A 14,894-nucleotide genomic window follows, 5' to 3' on the forward strand; every position below is an offset into this window, starting at 1 on the left:
TTTAAAATAATGCTATTTACAGTTGTACAAAAATAATAAAATATTTAGGAATAAACTTAACTAAGGAGGTGAAAGACCTGTACTCATACTCTGAAAAACTATAAAACACCAATGGAAGAAATTGAAAAGGGCATAAAAAATGGAAAGATATTCCATGCTCATGGATCAGAAGAATGAATATTTTTAAAATGTTCATATTTTCCAAAGCATCACCAACTGAATGCAATCCCTACTAAATATCAATAGCAGTTCTCATCAGACTAGAATTTTAAAAATCCTAAAATATATATGGGATTACATAAGACCTTGAATATCCAAAGCAATTCAGAGAAAGAACTACAAAACTGGAGGTATCACAACCCCAGATTCCCAGCTATATAACAAAGATGTAGTAAGCAAAAGAGTATGGTACTGGCACAGAAACAGATACACAGCTGAATGAAATGCAATAGAGACTCCAGAAGTAAATCATAATTATCTGCTCAATTATGACAAAATAGGCAAGAATATACAATGAAGAAAAGCTGCTCTATTCAACAAACCATGCTAGGATAACTAGGCAGTTACCTATAAAAGAATGAAACTAGACAACTTTCTAACCCCATATACAAAAATGAACTAAAAATGGATTAAAGACCTAAATGTGAGATCTGAAACCATAAAAAATCCTATTAGAGTACAGGCTGTACCAACTTGCATTCCCACCAACAGTGTAAGAGGGTTCCCCTTTCTCCACATTCCCTCCAACACATGTTGTTGGTGCAGCGTCTTTGGAGAACAGTGTGGAGATTTTTCAAGAAATTAAAAATAGAAATTCCCTATGACCCTGCCATTGCACTACTGGGTATTTACTCCAAAGATACAGATGTAGTGAAAAGAAGGGCCATCTGTACCCCAATGTTTATAGCAGCAATGGCCAAGGTCGCCAAACTGTGGAAAGAACCAAGATGCCCTTCAACGGACGAATGCATAAAGAAGATGTGGTCCATATACACTATGGAGTATTATACCTCCATCTGAAAGGATAAATACCCAACTATTGTAGCAACATGGACGGGACTGGAAGAGATTATGCTGAGTGAAATAAGTCAAGGAGAGAGAGTCAATTATCATATGGTTTCACTTATTTGTGGAGCATAACAAATAGCATGGAGGACATGGGGAGTTAGAGAAAAGAAGGGAGTTGGGGGAAGTTGGAAGGGGAGGTGAACCATGAGAGACTATGGACTCTAAAAAACAATCTAAGGGGTTTGAATTGACGGGTGGGTGGGAGGTTGGGGTACCAGGTGGTGGGTATTATAGAGGGCATGGATTGCATGGAGCACTGGGTGTGGTGAAAAAATAATGAATACTGTTATGCCAAAAATAAATAAAAAATAAATTTAAAAAAAAGAATTTATACAACTCAACACCAAAAAAACAAATAATCCAAACTAAAAATGGGCATAAGACATAAACAGATATTTCTCCTAAATAAATAATGATCAATAGACACAAGTAAAGATGTTCAACATTATTAATCATGAGGGAAATGCAAATCAAAACCACAATGAGACACTTTATACCAGATAGAATAGCTATAATTAAAATGACAAAAATAACAAGTGTTGAGGTGGTGGAGGAAAAGGAACACTTGTGTGCTGTCAATGGGAATGTAAATTGGTACAGCCACTGTGGAAAACAGTATGAAGCTACCTCAAACAATTAAAAAAATATATGTGATCTAATAATTGTAAATGTCCCTCAGAACAATGTATTGCTTAAAATAGAACTTATAAGAAATTGTACCAGTCATGCAAGGATGCTTAAATATAACCTTAAGAAAAACATGTACTACAGAGGCAAGGTGGAGGAGGAAAGGCAGACTGAAATGACTGGTAAATCATATATAGATAGATAGATAGATAGATATAGATATAGATATGCATTAGAAGTTAGATGACATTTACTAAACATAAAATAGGCAGGAGAGAAATCATGATGAAATGGGACCCAACAGAGAAAGTTGCTCCCCACCTTCCACTGGGCCTTCTGGCTGGTCGCCTTTAAAGGTCACCATACACCAGCTGTGATTGCTGACTCTCTCTCTCATAGGACTGCTCCTTCCTCTGTGTCTTTGGTTTCCCTGGAAAAAAGGCTCCTGATGAGGTCACTCATACCTTGAAGAGTGCTGTGGATATATTTGACTTCTGCTCTCAGGTTCACAAAATCCAGTGAGTGATCCCTGATCTCATCTGGTGGTCCCTGAACTTTTTGTAGTATCTGGGGAAAGAAGACAAAGGGCAGGGAACAGGAAGTGAGAAGAGGGCTGTCTGGAAGCACCTCTGTTTGTATTCACTATTGAGGGCTGACACAGACCTGGTGCAATGATAAGGGGATAATAGTGGCCACGTGCAGAAAGGACATGCTTACAAAGTCAAAACACAATAGGTTTGCAAGAAGACAGAATGGGGCTGTGTCTCAATGCTCTGGTTTATTTCTTAGTAGAGGCTGAAGCACCAGCACCATGCTGGAGACCTGCACTAATTTTTAACAATTAGGTGATACAATGAGTCCAAGGACTGGAAATTACATATTGATCTGGCCTCAAGATGATCGACTCACAGTAAAATGTTTAAGATGAGTACGGTTTACTGTCCTCAGCCCTGGCTGCCTGAGAGCCCAGGCCCTCGGATTCATCTAAGGGAGCACCCAATGACCTAACTTGTAGCTCAAGCCATTAATGAGGGGCAATAAAAAGTGGAGGCTCACAAAAACAGACACATAGATCAATGGAACAGAATAGAGAGCTCAGAAATAGAACCTCAACTCTATGGTCAACTAATCTTCGACAAAGCAGGAAAGAATGTCCAATGGAAAAAAGACAGCCTCTTCAACAAATGGTGTTGGGAAAATTGGACAGTCACATGCAGAAAAATGAAATTGGACCATTTCCTTATACTACACATGAAAATAGGCTCAAAATGGAGGAAGGGCCTCAATGTGAGAAAGGAATCCATCAGAATCCTTGAGGAGAACACAGGCAGCAACCTCTTCGACCTCAGCCACAGCAAATTCTTCCAAGGAACATCGCCAAAGGCAAGGGAAGCAAGGGCAAAAATGAACTATTGGGATTTCTTCAAGGGATCAAAAGCTTTCGCACAACAAAGGAAACAGTTAACAAAACCAAGAGACAACTGACAGAATGGGAGAAGATATCTCCAAATGACATATCAGATAAAGGGTTAGTATCCAAAATCTATAAAGAGCTTATCAAACTCAACACCCAAAGAACAAATAATCTAATCAAGAAATGGGCAGAGGACATGAACAGACATTTCTGCAAAGAAGACATCCAGATGGCCAAAAGACACATGAAAAAATACTCCACATCACTCAGCATCAGGGAAATACAAATAAAAACCACAATTAGATACCACCTCACACCAGTCAGAATGGCTAAAATTAACAAGTCAGGAAATGACAGATGCTGGTGAGGATGTGGAGAAAGGGTAACCTTCCTACACTGTTTTGGGAACGCAGGCTGGTGCAACCACTTTGGAAAGTAGCATGGAAGTTCCTCAAAAAGTTGGAAATAGAGCTACCCTATGACCCAGCAATTGCACTACTGGGTATTTACACTAAAGATACAAACGTAGTGATCAGAAGGAGCATGTGCACCTGAATGTTTATAGCAGCAATGTCCACAATAGCCAAACTATGGAAAGAACCAAGATGTCCATCAACAGATGAATGGATAAAGAAGAGGTGGTATGTATATATATATATATATATATATATATACATGATGATATATATATATAGGAATACTATGCAGCCATGAAAAGAAATGAAATCTTGCCATTTGCGAAGACATGGATGAAGCTAGAGGGTATTATACCTAGTGAAATAAGTCAATTGGAGAAAGACAACTATCATATGATCTCCCTGATATGAGGAAGTGGAGAGACAATGTTGGGGTTGGGGGTAGGAAAAGAATAAATGAAACAAGATGGGATCAGGAGGGAGACAAACCATCAGAGACTCTTAATCTCACAAAACAAACTGAAGGTTTCTGGGGGGGAGAGGGTGGTGGGGTTATGGACACTGGGGAGGGTATGTGCTATGGTGAGTGCTGTGAAGTGTGTAAACCTGGCGATTCACAGACCTGTACCCCTGTGGCTAAAAATACATATATGTTTATTAAAAAAAAAAAAGTGTCACAGGGTCACAGGGAAGAGAAAATTAAAAAAAAAAATGGAGGCTCTTACCACTAGGATAAATGATGGAGAAGAGAGAATTAGTGATATAGAAGACCAAATGACAGAGAATAAAGAAGCCAAGCAAAGGAGAGACAAGCAATTACTGGACCATGAGGGAAGAATTTGACAGATAAGTGATGCCATAAAACAAAAGAATCTTAGAATAATTGGGATTCCAGAAAAAGAAGAAAGAGAAAGAGGGGGGAAGAAGGTATATTGGAGTGGATTATAGTAGAGAATTTCCCTAATATGGCAAAGGGAACAAGCATCAAAATCCAGGAGGCACAGAGAACTCCCTCAAAATCAATAAAATCAATAAAAATAGGTCCATGCCCATCATCTAAGAGTAAAACTTACAAGTCTTAGTGAAAAAGAGAAACTCCTGAAAGCAGCTCCGGACAAGAAGTATGTAACAGACAATGTTAGAAATATTAGACTGGCAGCAGACTTATTCACAGAGACATGGCAGGCCAGAAAGAACTGGCATGATATATTCAGAGCACTAAATGAGAAAAATATACAGACAAGAATATTATACCCAGCTAGGCTATCACTGAAAATAGAAGGAGAAATAAAAAATTCCAGGACAAATGATAATTAAAAGAACTTGCAAACACCAAACCAGCCCCACAGGAAATATTGAAAGTGGTCCTCAAAGAAAAGAGAGAGCCTAAAAGTAGTAGACTAGAAAAGAACAGAGACAATACAGTTGCATTTACAGGCAATACAGTTGCACTGAATTCATATATCTCTATAGTTACCCTCAATGTAAATGAGCTAAATGCCCCAATCAAAAGGCACAGCACATCAGAATGGAATAAAAAGCAAAACTTATCAATATACTGTCGACAGAAAACTCATTTTTGACCCAAAGACACTTCCAGATTTAAAGTGAGGGGGTGGAAAACAATTTATCCTACTAATGGACATCAAAAGAAGGCTGGGGCGGCAATCCTTACATGAGATAAATTAGATTTTAAGACAAAGACTATAATAAGAGATGAGGAAGGACACTATATCATACTCAAAGGATCTGTCCAACAAGAAGATCTAACAATTTTAAATATCTATGCCCTTAACATGGGAGCAGCCAACTACATAAACCAATTAACAACAAAATCAAAGAAACACATTGACAATAATACAATAATAGTAGGGAAATTTCACACCCCCTCACTGAAATGGACAGATCATCCAAGCAAAAGATCAACAAGAAAATAAAGGCATTAAATGACACACTGGACCAGATGGACATCACAGATATATTCAGAACATTCCATCCCAAAGCAAGAGAATGCACATTCTTCTCTAGTGCACATGGAACATTCTCCAGAATAGATCACATCCTGGGTCACAAATCAGGTTTCAACCAGTGCCAAAAGACTGGGATCATGCCATTTAGATTTTCAGACCACAATGCTCTGAAGCTAGAATTCAAACACAAGAGGAGAGTTGGAAATAACTCAAATACATGGAGGCTAAAGAGATTCTTTCTAAAGAATGAATGGGTCAACTAGGAAATTAAAGAGGAATTGAAAAATTTATGGAAACTAATGAAAATGAAAACACAACTGTTCAAAATCTGTGGGACCTAGAAAAGGTGGTCCTGAAAAGAGAGTATATAGTGATAGAAGCCTTTTTTAAAGAAACAAGAAAGGTCTCAAGTACACAACCTAACCCTACACTTAAAGGGGCTGGAGAAAGAACAGCAAAGAAAGCCTAAACCCAGCAGGAGAAGAGAAATAATAAAGATTAGAGCAGAAATCAATGAAATAGAAACCAAAAAAACAATAGAACAAATCAACGAAACTAGGAGCTGGTTCTTTGAAAGAATTAATAAATTGATAAACTCCTGGCCAGACTTATCAAAAAGAAAAGAGAAAGAGCCCAAATAAATAAAATCATGAAGGAAAGAGGAGAGATCACAACCAACACCAAAGAAATACAAACAAGTATAAGAACATATTATGAGCAACTATATGCCAGTAAATTTGACAATCTGGAAGAAATGGATGCATTCCTAGAGATGTATAAACTACCAAAACTGAACAAGGAAGACACAGAAAACCTGAACAGACCCATCACCAGTAAGGAGATTGAAACAGTCATCAAAAATCTCCCAACAAATAGGAGCCCAGGGCCAGATGGCTCCCCAGGGGAATTCTACCAAACATTTAAAGAAGAATTAATACTTATTCTACTGAAACTGTTAAAAAAAAGAAAAGAAAAGAAAAGAAAAAAAAAAAGAAAGAAAGGAAGAAAAAAGAAATGGAAGGAAAACTTCCAAACTCAATTTATGAGGCCAGCATTACCTTGATTACCAAAACCAAAGACCCCACCAAAAAGGAGAATTACAGACCAATATTCTTGATGAACACAGATGTGAAAATTCCCACCAAAATACTAGCCAATAGGATCCAATAGTACATTAAAATGATTATTCACCACAACCAAGTGGGATTTATTCCAGGGCTGCAAGATTGGTTCAACATCTGCAAATCAATCAATGTGATACAATACATTAATAAAAAAGAACAAGAACCATATGATACTCTCAACAGATGCTGAAAAAGGATTTGACAGAGTACAACATCCTTTCTTGATCAAAACTCTTTAAAGTGTAAGGATAGAGGGTACATACCTCAATATAATCAAAGCCATCTATGAAAAACCCACAGTGAATATAACTCTCAATGAGGAGAAACTGAGAGCTTTTCCCCTAAGATGAGGAACACAGCAAGGATGTCCACTATCACCATTGCTATTCAACATAGTACAAGAAGCCATAGCCTCAGCAAATCAGACAACAAAAGGAAATGAAAGGCATTCAAATAAGCAAAGAAAAAGTCAAACTCTCACTCTGCAGATGATATAATTCTTTCTGTGGAAAACCCAAAGACTCCACTCCAAAACTAATATAACTCATAGAAGAATTCAGTAAAATGTCAGGATGTAAAATTGATGCACAGAAATCAGTCGCATTTCTATACACCAACAGCAAGACAGAAGAAAGAGAAATTAAGAAGTCAATCCCATTTACAATTTCACCCCAAACCACAAGATACCTAAAAATAAACCTAACCAAAGAAGCAAAGAATCTGTACTCAGAAAACTATAAAGTACTCATGAAAGAAATGGAGGAAGACACAAAGAAATGGAAAAACGTTCCATTCTCATGGACTGGAAGAACAAATATTGTGAAAATGTCTATGTTACCTAAAGCAATCTGCATGTTTCAAGCAATCCCTATCAAAATACCATCATTTTTTTTTCAACAAAATGGAACAAATAATTCCAAAATTTATATGGAACCAGAAAAGAACCTGAATTGCCAAAGGAATGTTGGAAAAGAAGGCCAAGGTTGGTGACATCACAATTCCAGACTTCAAGCTCTATTACAAAGCTGTAATCATCAAGACAGTATGGTACTGAAACAAAAACAGATACATAGATCAGTGGTACAGAAGAGAGAGCCCAGAAACAGACCCTCAACTCTATGGTCAACTAACCTTTGACATAGCAGAAAAGATTGTTGAATGGAAAAAAGACAGTCTCTTCAACAAATGGTGTTGGGAAAATTGGATAGCCACATGCAGAAGAATGAAACTGGACCATTTCCTTAAACGACACATAAAAATAGACTCAAAATGGTTGAAAGACCTCAATATGAGACAGGAATCCATCAAAATCCTGAAAACAACACAGGCAGCAACCTCTTTTCATTTCATTTTATTTATTTATTTGACAGACAGAGATCACAAGTAGGCAGAGAGGTGGGCGGGGGTGCAGGGGGAGGGGAGAGGAGAAGCAGGCTCCCTGCCAAACAGAGAGCCTGATGTGGGGCTCAATCCCAGGAAACTGAGGTCATGACCTGAGCTAAAGGCAGAGGGTTAACCCACTGAGCCACCCAGGCATCCCAGCAGCAACCTCTTTGACCTCAGCTGCAGTAAGTTCTTCCTAGACACATCACCAAAGGCAATGGAAGCAAGGGCATAAATGAACTATTGGGACTTCATCAAGATCAAAAGCTTTTGCACAGAAAAGGAAACAGTCAAGAAAACCAAAAGACAACTAACAGAATGGGAGAAGATTAGCAAATGACATGTCAGATAAAGGGCTAATATCCAAAATCTACAAAGAACTTATCAAACTCAACACCTGAAGAACAAATAATCCAATCGAGAAATGTCTGACATGAACAGACATTTCTGCAAAGAAGACATCCAGATGGTCAATAGACACATGAAAAAGTGCTCAACATCACTCAGCATCAGGGAAATACAAATCATAACCACAATTTTGGTTAAAGAATGGCTAAAATTAACAAGTCAGGAGACGATAGATGTTGGAGAGGATGCAGAGAAAGGGGAACCCTCCTACACTTTTGTTGGGAATGCAAGCTGGTGCAGCCACTCTGGAAAACAGCATGGAGGTTCCTCAAAAAAGTTGATAATAGAGCTATGCTGGATATATTGTCCCAGCAATCACACTACTGGGTATTTATCCTAAAGATACAAATGTAGTGATCTGAAGGGGCACATGCACCCAAATGTTTATAGTAGCAATGTCCACAATAGCCAAACTATGGAAAGAACTTAGATGTCCATCAACAGATGAATGGCTAAAGAAGATGGGTTAAAAATATATACAATAAAATAAGCAATATATACAATAGCAATATATACAATAAAAGCAATATAAAGCAATAAAAAGCAATATATACAATAAAAGCAGCCATCAGAAGAAATGAAATCTTGCCATTTGCAATGACATGGATAGAACTAGACGGTATTATGCTGAGCCAAATAAGTTAATCAGAGAAAGACATCATATGATCTCCCTGATATGAGGAATTTGAGAGGTAGAGTGGAGGGCATGGGGTGTAGGAAAGGAAAAAATGAAACAAGATGGGATCGGGAAGTAGATGCACCATAAGAGACTCTTAATCTCACAAAACAAACAGGGTTGCTGGGGGACGGCAATGTAGAGAGGGTGGGTTGGGTTATGGACATTGGGAGGGGTATGTGATATGGTAAGTGCTGTGAAGTGTGTAAGCCTGACGATTCACATACCTATACCCCTGGGGCAAAAAATACATTATATGGTAATACAAATAATTAAAAAGAAAAAAGAAAAAAGAAAAAAAATATATTAGCAACAGGCCTCTTGGGGAGAAGACGATATATGTCCTTGAAGCCGAGTAGCTGGGAATACCTGGCCTGCTCAGCGTGGAACACCACCTGCTTCTTTTTTCTATTATTTCCCCTTCTCCAGAGACCACCTGTGGTTAATTTTAGGTGATCCCTTTGAATGTGCTTGCTTAACTGTAAATTCTATACTACTTGACCAGACATATCCTGCCTTTCTTCTTGCTTATTTATAAAACTTATAATCAGTGTATAACTCATATTCCTTCTTGTTTATCTACAAGGCATATGATTAATGTATAGCCTTCTTTGGCTCTTTTTTGATTATTGTCTAAATAGCCAATAAATATGAGACTGGGGAGTTGTTCATGGCAATAGTCTTTTCTACTGTCGACCCCTGCTCCCTCTCTCTTGCAGCTGACTTGCTTGTGCCTCATTCTTCTGCGGTGTGCCGTCAGGAAGCAGCAAATAATTCCACTACTGGGTATTACCCAAAGAAAATGAAAACATAATTTTTAAAAGATATACATATCTCTATGTTTATTGCACTATTATTTACAATAGCCAAGATATGGAAGTAACCTAAGTGTCCATCAATAGGTGAATGGGTAAGGAAAGATATGTTGTGTACATGTATGGATATACATACACACATATACATACAATGGAATATTAAGCATCTATTTACAAAAAGGATATTGCCTCATTTGAGATAACATGGATGGACCTAGAGGGTATTATGCTAAGTGAAGTAAATCAGACAGAGAAAAACAGGTACCATATGATTCCACTCATTAAAGAGATTTAAAAAAATAAACAAAAAGCGGAACAAACCTATGAATACAGAAAACAAACTCCTTGGGTTGTGCAAAAGGGTGGAGAGGAGTGGGAGATATAGGCTTCTAGTTATGATATAAGTAAGTCACAGGAATAAGAGGCAGAACATAAAGAATACAGTCAGTGACATTTTAATGGTATAGCTACACTTGTGATAACTTATCATATCACAAAGTTATATACCTAAAACTAATATAACATTGTCAACTATGTTTAAAAGACAGAGAGAGAGTGCACCTGAGAGAGAACAAATGAGCGCAACAATGCTCTACTGGAATATAAAGAAACTGGCCAAAAAAGAAAAAGAAAAGAAAAGAGAAAGAAAAGAGAAAATAAAGGGAAAGAAGAAAGAGGAAAAGAAAGAAGAACAGAAAGAGAAAGGAAAGGAAAGAAATAGAAAGGAAGGGAAAGGAAAAGGAAAGGAAAAAGAAAACGGCCAAATGGCAAGGGAGCTACTGGAATTCTCTCCAGGACTGAGAAGCTGTCTTCTCATGGTTTATGTTTCCCTCCAACTTGGTAGGGACAGAAACAGGATCCAGGTGTCCTAGTTGGCTTACCATTTCAGCAAGCCCTGGGCCTCTAGCCCACACCAGTCCACACCAAGGTGTCCCCAGTGCAATGCACACTGAGACACCAGAGTCAGCACTAATTATAACTCCAACTGAAGTGCTAAGGTGACACAATATCAAAGTACCCCAGAACACTCCAGTCCCTCACCACTTATGCCAGACAGCTTGCTCACACTCCTGGTGCTGAGCTCTCTGGTAACTCCCAACTCATACTTCACAGATGCCTCTCCAAGGTGCTCTGTACAAGAACACACCAGCTTGCACTCTCTGCTTTAGCTATCCTCCCAGAGAACTCGCAGTGAAGATAGTAGCAGAACACCCTGGTATTACCCACTTCATCTACAGCTATACTGCCAGGACAACCCTGCATGAAACACTGCTGACACTCCAGCCCATGCCCTACCTTGGCTACAACGTCTCTGCTAGAGTCACTTTTGCAGAGAAAACCCTATAACCATGTTGATCCATATCCACTTCAGTTCTGCTCTTCCATCAGGGGCAGTCCCATGGAATGACCCAGGAACCTTAGCTCATAACAATTACCAAAGACACAACATACACACAACTTATACTGGGGATGACCACATGCAGGACCATTCTTTCAAGTTTTGAGGAAATAATTATTCTGCCTAATTCATAGAAACAAACAGAAAAAGTCAAGCAAAATGAGGAGACAGAGGAATATGTTCCAAATTAAAAACCTTGGTGGGGGAGGGGTTGGTGGAGAGAAAAAAAAAAAAAGAAACAGACCATAAGTAATATATCTGATAAAAAGATTTAAGGTAATGATCATAAAGATGTTTACTACATTAGAGAGAAGAGTGGTAGAACTCAGAACTTCAACAGAGAGAGAGAGAAAAACAAACAAATACACACACACACACATCAGAGTTGAAGAATAAAGTAAAAAATTAAAATACACTACAAGGAAACAACAGAAGACTAGCAAATGCAGAAGGACAGATAGACAATTGGAATAACAGTGTAATGAAAAATAAAGCTGAATAGCAAGAAGGAATGAGACTTTAAAAAATGACAGTAGGTTAAGGAATCTTTTTTACAACATCAAACAAAAAACACTCATATTATAGCATCCCAAAAAGAGAAAAGAGAAAGAAGGGGGAAGAAAAATAATTTAAAGAATCAAAATCTGAAAACTTCTGTAAATTGCAGAAGGAAACAGACATTCAGGCTCAGGATTCACAAAGAGCTCCAAAGCAGATGAACCCAAGGAGGTTCACATCAAGACACATAATTAAAATGTCAAAGATTAAAGATAAACAGAATTTTAAAAGCAGCAAAGGTTAAGCAAAAAGTTATATACAACAAAATCCCTATAACTATCAGCTGATTTTTCCTTTGCAGACCTGAAAGGGGTATATTCACAGTACTGAAAGGAAAAAAAAAATCTACAACTCTTGTGTACTGTGCTTTAAAGAGAGAAAAATAGTTCTCCAGATAAGTAATAGATTAAGAGTCAATAACCAATTGAGCCATACAATAATTGCTAACAGGATTGCTTTAAGTGGAAAAAGAGAAAGAATATTCAGAAGAAAATTATAAACCAAAAAATGTAAAATATGACAAGTTTTGCATAAAATGTAAAGGAGGAAATAAAAAAAAAGTCATTTTGTCATTTTAGAATGTGCTTGAATTTACATGACCATCTACTTAAGTAGACTAATATATACTTGGGTTGTTAATATATAAACCTTATGATAACCACAAATCCAATACCCATTATAGATGCACAAACAAAGTAAAAGGAAGCCAAGTGTAACACTACAGAAAGTCATCAACCACAAGGAAAGAGATGAGAAGAAAACAACAGAGAACTACAAAAACAATGAGAAAACAATTAATAAAATGGCAGTAAGAATATACTTATCAATAACTACTTTAAATGTAAATAGTCTAAATGCTCCATTAAGAAGAGATAGGGTAGCAGAGAGGATTAAAAAACAACAAAAACAAAATCCATTCATATGCTACCTCAAAGAGACTCACTTAAGACCTAACACACATATAGATTCAAAGTAAAAGGAGGAAAAAAGATATCCCATGCTGGGGCGCCTGGGTGGCTCAGTGGGTTAAGCCTCTCTGCCTTCGGCTTGGGTCGTGATCTCGGGGGGGTCCTGGGATGGAGCCCCGCATTGGGCTCTCTGCTCAGCAGGGAGTCTGCTTCCCCCTCTCTCTCTGCCTGCCTCTCTGCCTACTTGTGATCTCTCTGTCGAGTAAATAAATAAAATCTTAAAAAAAAAATAGATATCCCACATAAATAGGATAGCAATACTTGTATCAGACAAAATAGACTTTATAACAAAGACTTCAGTAAGAGATAAAAATGGGCATTAGATCATGATAAAGGGATCAATCCAAAAAGAGAATATAACAATTGTGAATATCCATATTAAATACAAAAAACATTAACAGACAAAAGGAGAAATTAAGAATAATACAGTACACCCCATTTACATGAATGAATAGATCATCCAGACAGGAAATCAATAAGGAAATAATGGTGGTTTTGAATGATACAGTCAGCCAGATGAACTTACAAGATGTATATAGAACATTCCATCCAAAGCCACAGAACACATTGTTTTCAAGTGTACTTGGAACATTCTCCAAGATAGATCACATGTTCAACAATAAAAAAGTCTCAATAAATTTAAGATTGAATTAATATCCTGCATCTTTTCTAACCATAATAACATGAAACTAGAAATCAATAACAATTAAAAAAAAAAAAACCCTCAAAACTACACAAACCCATGTAAACAAACAACATACTACTAAACAACCAATGGGTCAACAAGAAAAATCAGAGGAAATGAAAAATATACATGGAAACAAATAAAAATGAGAATACAATGGTTCCAAATCTTTTGGACACACTGAAAGCAATACTAAGAGGAAAATACCTTGTGATACATGCCTACCTCAAGGAGTAAGAACAAGGTCAAATAAACCAGCTAACCTTATAACAAAGAGAATAGAAAAAGAACAAACTTCATTCAGAATTATAAGAAGGAAGAAAATCATAAAGGTCAGAAATAAATAAAATAAAAAAACACAAAAAGATCATAAAGCTAGAAGCTAGTTTTTTAAACCTGGCCAGACTTATAAAGAAAAAAAAGACAGGGATACGAAAAAGAGACAAAATAGGACACCACTACAGAAATACAAAGGATTATAAAAGAATACTATAAAAATTACATGCCAACAAATTATTGGACAACCTATAAGAAACAGATTGGTTCCTAGAAACACACGATTTTCTAAAAACAATCAGAAAGGAGGGGAAAATTTGAATAAACCAATTACCACTATCAAAATGAAATCAGTAATCAAAAAAAAAAATTCCAATAAACAACATTTCAGGACCAGATGAACTCACAAGTATATTCTACGGAACATTTAAAAAGAATTACTACTGATCACAAACTATTCTACAAAACAAAAGAGGAAGACTTCCAAATACACTCTATGAAGCCAGCATTACCCTGATACCAAAACCAGACAAAGACACCGCAAAAGAAAACTATAGCCTAATATCCCTAATGAACATAGATGCAAAAATCCTCAACGAAATACAAGCAAACTGCATTCAACAATATATTCACCATGATCAAGTGGGATTTATTTTGGGGATGCAAGAATGGTTCAACATTCCCAATTCAATCAAGTGATACACCACATCAACAAAAGGAATGATTAAAATCATATATCATCTCAATAAACACAGAAGAAACATCTGACAAAATTCGGCATCAATTTACAATAAAAAATCTCAACGAAGTGGGTTTAGATGGAACATACCCAAGCAAAATAAGGCCATCTATGACAATCTCACAGCTAACACCATACTCAATGATAAAAATCTGAGAGTTCTTCCTTTAAGATAAGGAAGAAGACAAGATGTCCCATCTTGCCATTATTATTCAACATAGTACTATAGTCCCAGCTACATCAGGCAAGGAAATAAAAGGGATCCATACTGATAAGGAAAAAGTTAAACTGTCACTACCTTCAGAATAAATACTACCATTCATAGAAAATCCAAAAAATTCTAAAATAAAAAACTCAGAAGAAATAAA

Source organism: Mustela nivalis (assembly GCF_964662115.1).
Source record: "Mustela nivalis genome assembly, chromosome: 11".
NCBI classification, from domain to species: domain Eukaryota; kingdom Metazoa; phylum Chordata; class Mammalia; order Carnivora; family Mustelidae; genus Mustela; species Mustela nivalis.